Source organism: Palaemon carinicauda, chromosome 13 (assembly GCF_036898095.1).
Source record: "Palaemon carinicauda isolate YSFRI2023 chromosome 13, ASM3689809v2, whole genome shotgun sequence".
NCBI lineage: Eukaryota > Metazoa > Arthropoda > Malacostraca > Decapoda > Palaemonidae > Palaemon > Palaemon carinicauda.
The window spans coordinates 3,962,717-3,970,079 of record NC_090737.1 but is presented as its reverse complement, the minus strand read 5'-3'; the positions used below and the strand labels follow the sequence as shown (position 1 = coordinate 3,970,079).

Genomic DNA, 7,363 nt, shown 5'->3' with positions numbered 1-7,363 from the left:
TAGGTTTTTCTGTCGGGCAGCAGAGCTGACAGCTTATATGATCACTGGCTAAGTTTAATATTGGAAACCCACATTTCACACGTAAAAAAAAAAAAAAAGCACTGGAAAACAACCCACCTAACCTAATTTAGGTTAACTACATAGCCTCCTGGCTTGTACAGTGGTAACATGTACGTCTAGTGTTTGCATGGCAGAAGATCAATCCCAACACAGGACCGTGAGTTTAAGCTTTTTTACTGGGGAAGCCAATGCTGTGGTTGGGCACCAAAGTGAGGGGTTGGGCTAGCCGGGCTAATGTTTTGGTGAGCATCTATTCTGATGAAACTGAAACTGAAACCTGACACCTTTACCTTTACTGAAGTGGACTACACTAAACAAGCCCTCTAATGTGTCTTTATCTTTATCCAAGTCTCTTTTGTTATTATTTGTAGGTATAATTCCAAGGTTATGCCCTACAATATACTGTAATGGTCTCAGCTCCTGTAGAGGATATGATTAAGGAAAGGAACTATTTTTCATGGCTAAAAGTTTCTTTTTTCTTTGTAGTCAGAAACAGCAGGAATGGCAACATTTCTTGGTCTTTGATAAACAAAATTTCTTGTGGTACCTCCAAACATGAAGTTTTTCCCTTCATATACAGTAATTAGGCCTACTACAGTTCAGCCCATTTCATAATGACCACTTATCAGTAGTTTCTTCAAGTTTAAATCTAATGGAAATAACTGTATAATAGGAATGCTTGCATCCAAGGCACATAAACATCATACCAAAACAGGGGAATGAGTGTATAAAAATACAAATAATTATGTCAGGCATTGATTGGCCATAAAGATGATAATTGCAGTAGCAGCCTAGTTCTAATGATCAGAGCAAATGGGATGCTAAAAATCCCAGATAAAGCAATTCGTATTTTTCATAACTACTAAAGAAGGTTAAAAACGTTTAAAGGTTACTCATGAGTGGCAGAAGCAAGGGACAGTGACCTTGCCTTATCAAGCAGAACAATGCCCTAGATTAAAACTGACCATATATACATATGATCAGCACCCATGCTCCTCTCTCCACTCAAGCTAGGACCAAGGAGGGCCAGGAAATGGATACTAATGACTCAGCAGATAGACCAATAGGTTCCCCCAAACCCCCTATCCTTAGCTTACAATGATGGTAAGGTTACAGCGACCAAAAGGAACTAACGAATTTGAGCGGGACTCGAACCCCAGTCTGGAGATCATTAGTCACGGACGTTACCACATAGGCCACCACAACACAGTCTTTTAATAGGCATATGATTCAGTGAAGCTGGAACTCGGCAGTGAAAATTTATAGAGGTGGTAGTAGTTAATACCAGATGGTAGGTAGGATCAGCCAACCAGACAGTCCACTAAGAAGCAACTTTGGCCTTAACCCACCAGGTAGTGTAACCTCCACTTTGAACTTACCCTTGGACTTGTGTGGCAGTTGAGGCAGGCAGTATAACCTGAAGGTTTCAGGTTTTTATAGTTCATGTGAAACGCATACAAGTGGTGGTTGAGTTTGTAGTTGTGTAGCTGAGACAAGACAGTCAGCTACGTCATCATGCTAGCACTGTACAGTTCATTGATTGTATTATACCATATACCCAGTCCCTTCTGCTGGGTTGTCCACTCTGGAACTCTGAGGGAAGAAGGGGATGAGGGCAGACCCAATCATTCTACACAAAGGTGTGCTTGCTCGGTATCATACTAGACCGATCAGAGGTAACAGGCATCTGAACACCTGTACTGTACCTGGTACGGAATGCATTCAGATCACCTCCTGGAGCACAGTAGATATGTTCTCAGTACTGTCTTTCCCTCAAGGATGGTTCTCTTCATTCGGTTGAGAGAAAAGAAATCTTTGAAGACTCTTCTTAACCTCTGGAATATTTCTTTGCCGTCAGCTTTCATTTATTAAGAGTGTGGTGATGATATCGTAAAAGCGTCTCGGGAACATCCAAAGGAAGGAAAGAGATGACAGTGGCTGCCTACATCCTCACAAGCAGTCTTTTGTGCTTGGTCTTACCATTGCATGAGACGTAATATTCTCTATCCGGATTCTGTTCAATAAAGAACTATCAGAAGAAAAAATCAATTCCTCCAGGACCGAGGAAGGACCGTATTTAGGACGATAGTGAAACCTGCATTGCAGAGTCCCTAGACTTATACTCTGGACTCCCTCCCAGCCATCATTCAAGTTGCTCTCTAGTGGTTTTGGGGAGCATTTATCCCATCATTATCCTCTCTACCCTTGTGTATGTCATGCCAACAATGCATGAGTAAACCTTTTAGAATGAAAAATCCAGAAACGACCTCCATCGCAACCCTAGATATGAGATGCCAATGCATACAGCCTGTATCCCACCAGTGTGACAGGACAATCTTATCCAGCCATCCATCCGAGACCTAACACTGGTTGCAGGAGCATGAGCTCCAGTAACTCGTATGGATACATCTACTTGTTAGGATGGTTGGATTTTGCAACTGGACACCTCATACCACAATGCTTTGCAGAGGAATCTGTTAATGACCTGAAAAACCTAGTTTAGAGGTTATCCTGCGCTTCACTGACTTCTTCCTCAGCCCACATGACTGTTTGGTTGTCTCTGGAACTGAGAGAGAGAGAGAGAGAGAGAGAGAGAGAGAGAGAGAGAGAGAGAGAGAGAGAGAGAGAGAGAGAGAGAGAGAGAGTGTGTGTGCACACTCATTCTCGTAGGAAACAGAGCCCAGGTTGTAGGTGTGTGAGTACGTGCCCCTCGCACTGATGAGTACAGTATATTTGAGGATGGGAATGTTCCACATAAGAACCATCTCGCCTCAAAAATGAGGCATGAACATACAGTACAGTACTAGGATCTCTTCCCCATGTGGAATGTTCCCAGCATAGCTTTTTTCTGATGTTAGCACAGGGTATGGGGGGTGGCAGAGTGGGTCCACTTCTCCCACGAAATAAAGAAACAGTGATTTAGGTCAGGCTAGGTGTGAGTTATTTAGTGCATGACCCCTTCATTTCCTCGTACCTCAACAACATCAGTAATCGCCACCACCATATAATTTCCCACTACTGTATCTATTGTGCTTCTAATAATGACCTGTTCTTGTAATGCTTTAAAGCTTATCAAGTAAAATATGCTTCTTCAGGCAAATTTTCATGTTTTTTTTTATTGTAGCTTGATTTAAGTCAGGCTAGGTGTGAGTTATTTAGTGCATGTCCCCTTCATTTCCTCGTACCTCAACTACATCAGTAATCGCCACCACCATATAATTTCCCACTACTCTATCTATAGTGCCTCTAATAATGACCTGTTCTTGTAATGCTTTGATGCATATCAGGTAAAATATGCTTCTTCAGGCCTATTTTCATGATTTTTTTTTATTGTAGCTTGAGGTATTTTTCTAATATTAGCTTAGGGCAAGGGTGGATTGAATCCCAGTACGCAAGAACATGGCAATTTAGAACATAGTGATCTAGGTCAAGTTAGTTAGGGGTAATTCAGGTTAGTGCATATCCCTTCCTTTCCTTGCAACTCTAATACATCAGTAATTCCTCTCCAAATACAATTTGCCACTTTCTACAATTCCTATAACTTTGACTGTTCCTGTAAAGTTTTGATATTTATCTGGCATTATACAATTTTCTTAGACTATTTTCTTGTGTATTTGGATACTCTAAGGAGTTTATTTACTTAAAATATTGGTAATTTCTTGTTAAATTCCACCCTGCCAGTTTTGCAAGAAAAAAAAATTTTTTTTTCCTGGTAGTTTTCTTGTTATGTTATTGTGCTTTAATGTAAAATAAAACTGTCATCTTCAGCAAAAATATAGTTTCGCGATTACAACCATCCTACGTACATTAACATGTATGGGAGGTATGCGTACACATCGTAGGGTCACCTGGCTATCGCTCACACGCCAAAAAGAGAGGAGGATCTTTCCTAACACTGCTCGTAGAGATTCACACTTAAGCATGATCATATGTAATAATTTACATACTAGTCTTTGCCCAGCTAGCAATTTAACCTTAACTCCTTGCTCATCTGTGCTGACATGCAGTACAGTACATGCTGGATTACGCAAGTTAGCTTAACTCTTAACAGTGCCCTTGTACTGTACATTACACCTCTATGAAACTAACTACAATGTATTTCCAGATGGTTTTATTACATGGAAGAAAGCTAATTGGCAAAACATGATTATGTAAATAAAAAGTAAGTAAACAGTGAGGTGCATTTGTAAATATATACTGGACCGCAAAAGTGTAGGCTACCCATAAGTCTAGCATCTGTAACTTGTCCCTGATTTAGGTCTGACACATGATTTTGTTGGCCAAGATCATTAAAATTAATAAAAATACAGAAAAAAAGAAATTAAAATCAATCTAAATAGGCAAAACACAATAAATTAATAGAATGTGAAAATGGTCAAAATACTCACCAACTAAACATATATTTCCCCAAAGACTTTTAAAAACTCTGCCAATGCATAATTTTGTATATTATTCGAATAATATACAATGAAACCGCATTTTATATTATAAATGTCTTTAATATGAATAGTTACACTTCAAACACAACTCACCAATAAGTAAAACTATTTTAGTAATACAATAAACGTAATAATATTCCACCTGAGAGAATACAGTAAAGACGAAAAATTTATTTTACAAAATTATTACAATAAATTACAAAAACTAATACTTTATGTTATAAATATCCTAAATATCTTTAATGTGAATAATTATATCTCAAACACCAATCACTAATGAAAAAATATTTGAGTAATCCAATTGATGTAATTGTATTCCACCCAACAGAATATTTTAAAAAAATAGGATTTCACAATAAATCACAAAAAAAAATGAATTTGATTTTACTATAAAAACACAAAAATTAATTTTCGTACTTTTATGCAAATTTTCTTAGTTTATAATATGATATTTCTTTATATTCTTAGCAATTTAAATCCCAAATGTTTTGTGGAAAACAGGTAAATTCCCCCTTTCTTTTCTTTTGCTTTTGGCTAGTTCATTGAATCTCTCTCTCTCTCTCTCTCTCTCTCTCTCTCTCTCTCTCTCTCTCTCTCTCTCTCTCTCTCTCTCTCTCTCTCTCACCAAGAGCCCCTGTCTTGCCATAGGCAAAACGTTCTAAAACGAACGACCCCGCCCTTCTCTCTCTCTCTCTCTCTCTCTCTCTCTCTCTCTCTCTCTCTCTCTCTCTCTCTCTCTCTCTCTCACAAAATGTAATCCAATTACAACGTGATATAAAAGAACAGCGACGTAATATCAAAATTCCTCACAATATGTTCTCACTGAAATCGACAAGGGAAACAAATTACGAGTTATCAAAAATATTTAAGTACAGTCTATTTATTTTTCAATTCTCTTGGTATTTCAACGACATTGTTCCCTTTTATTAATATTGTTTTTATATATGTATAATGATTCTATTTTCATTTTGCCTTCCATTTGTCTGTTTTCCATAATTCCTTCTTTTTCAGGAATGTGGAGATGATTCAGATTTTGTGAGGGACTTTAAAATTCCTTCCATTTCTTCATTAAATCATCATCATCTCCAACCTCTATTGACGCAAAGGTCCTCGGTTAGATTTCGCCAGGGAACCGGACGCAGGAAACTTGAAATCAGGAAAACAAAATACGTTTATAGTAGGTATATGTTTTGTTTTATCCTTTTGACCATGCATATTTTATAAGGATAGGGTTTATCATCATGGAGCCTTTGTATATCAGCGGCCAGTTGCTCATGTTTGCTTAAAAAATGAAAATCAACTAACCTAACCTTTCCCCGTTACCTAACCTACAAGCAGCGTCCTTACCTATTTACCTAACGGGGGGGGGGGGGGGGGGGAAGGTGGTGACGCCTTGCTCTGACCCCCCTTACACTGCCGTATTCTAAGTTAGACATAATAATACATACCGGTGGCCGCTATCATACATACACCCCATCATCCTTAAGCCGATTCGGTATTGTATGAATTATTTAGCCGTGTCACCGCAAGCAGTCAAAGCACGCACGCGTGTAGGATAGTGAAATCCCTAATATGTTAATTAGTGCATTTGTTTTGGTATTATAGCCGTTTCTGTGACCATCTACGATAAAGATTTAAGACCTTATGTAATATAGTCCGCCAGTACATGCATTTGATGTATGGTACAATTTGGGTACACTGACCTCAGATGTCAACTGTGCTCGGAAAAAGATTTACAGTAAATTTGACTTCTTGTATACCATAGGTTTAAGACAAATAGGTAGACATTTTAATAATGGCTATTCATGGTTAGAATGCAGATGAGCAGATAGAGTTCCTTCCGCAAATTAGAAAACTTTAGCTAATCTTATTTTCAGAGCTTTTGTAGGAAGTTGGGTGACTGTGTGAAAACTGAAGTAGAAATGTTCTAACTTAACCTTACCTACTCTTTCCGATCCTATCCTATTCCGACATTATACATAACACCCTACCCCTATAAAGTGCCTTGCCATTAAACAGATTAGCAAACTTGGTAAATTTGTATCCATGCACCGTTCCTTGTGACCGTGGTGAAATATGTTTTGGGTAGTTTGTAAAACGGCCAACACACGCTGACTTGTCTCGGTAAAGGATGTGACATGACGTAGGGAAGAGTCGGTTAGGACAAACAGTACAGTATACAGCATCTTTGACCGACTGTAGTTTGTAGTTAAATGGGTTCACTTATCCCCGAGCCGCCCCTAGTCCGCTGATCTACAAACTTATATGTTTTCAGATGTAATTTCATGATTTTTTGAAAAATTTTTATATCCATTTTACCAGAAATTGATAGGTTTGAATTGAGGGCTTATTCCTTCTAAGTCTAGAACCATTTAATGTCTAGTAAAAAGTAAAAATGTTATTAGAACTGTTCAAGAACTGAAAATTTCAACCTAGAAAATCTTAGATATGAATGTAGATTAGCAAACAATTTACTGTTAGCAGTATAGCTAGGAAATGTGTAATAGATTGAAAATTTAAGTAAAAAACTGCTAAAGCTTTAAGTGTTGAAGAGCGTGCATATTGATCCCAGGTTTTATTGATGAGGAAGTAAGTTAATTATTTTCGATGAAAACGGTGCATTTTCAGGAAAATTGTTTAGTATAGAATAATTTAGCACTAATAAGGTTGTTAATAAAAATACCTACAAAGTCATGTCTATGCGCAGTTACTCAGGTACCATATACTGTACAGGGTTTTGCTTTCCTGCGACCCTGACCTGCCCCTGAAAACCTGCGACCCTGACCTGCCGCTTGAAAAACTGCAGTCTTAGTCTTAGGGCAATTGAATACTGTGTTCAAGCATGTACATCGACCTTAGTTTCT

The 7,363-nt window shown here is 38.1% G+C and overlaps 1 long non-coding RNA gene across 2 annotated transcripts in view; it reads left to right on the top strand.

The window, feature by feature from the left end:
* Positions 1 to 5,623: 5,623 nt before the first annotated feature.
* The window catches only part of LOC137652135 (uncharacterized), a 78,342-nt gene continuing 76,602 nt past the window's right edge, over positions 5,624 to 7,363 (top strand). The window contains exon 1 of one of the 2 annotated variants that reach the window (XR_011046203.1): positions 5,624 to 5,676. This is a non-coding gene — a long non-coding RNA (uncharacterized lncRNA). Of the gene's footprint in view, positions 5,681 to 7,363 lie in introns of both variants that reach the window. The other variant, XR_011046204.1, reaches the window with a different exon arrangement.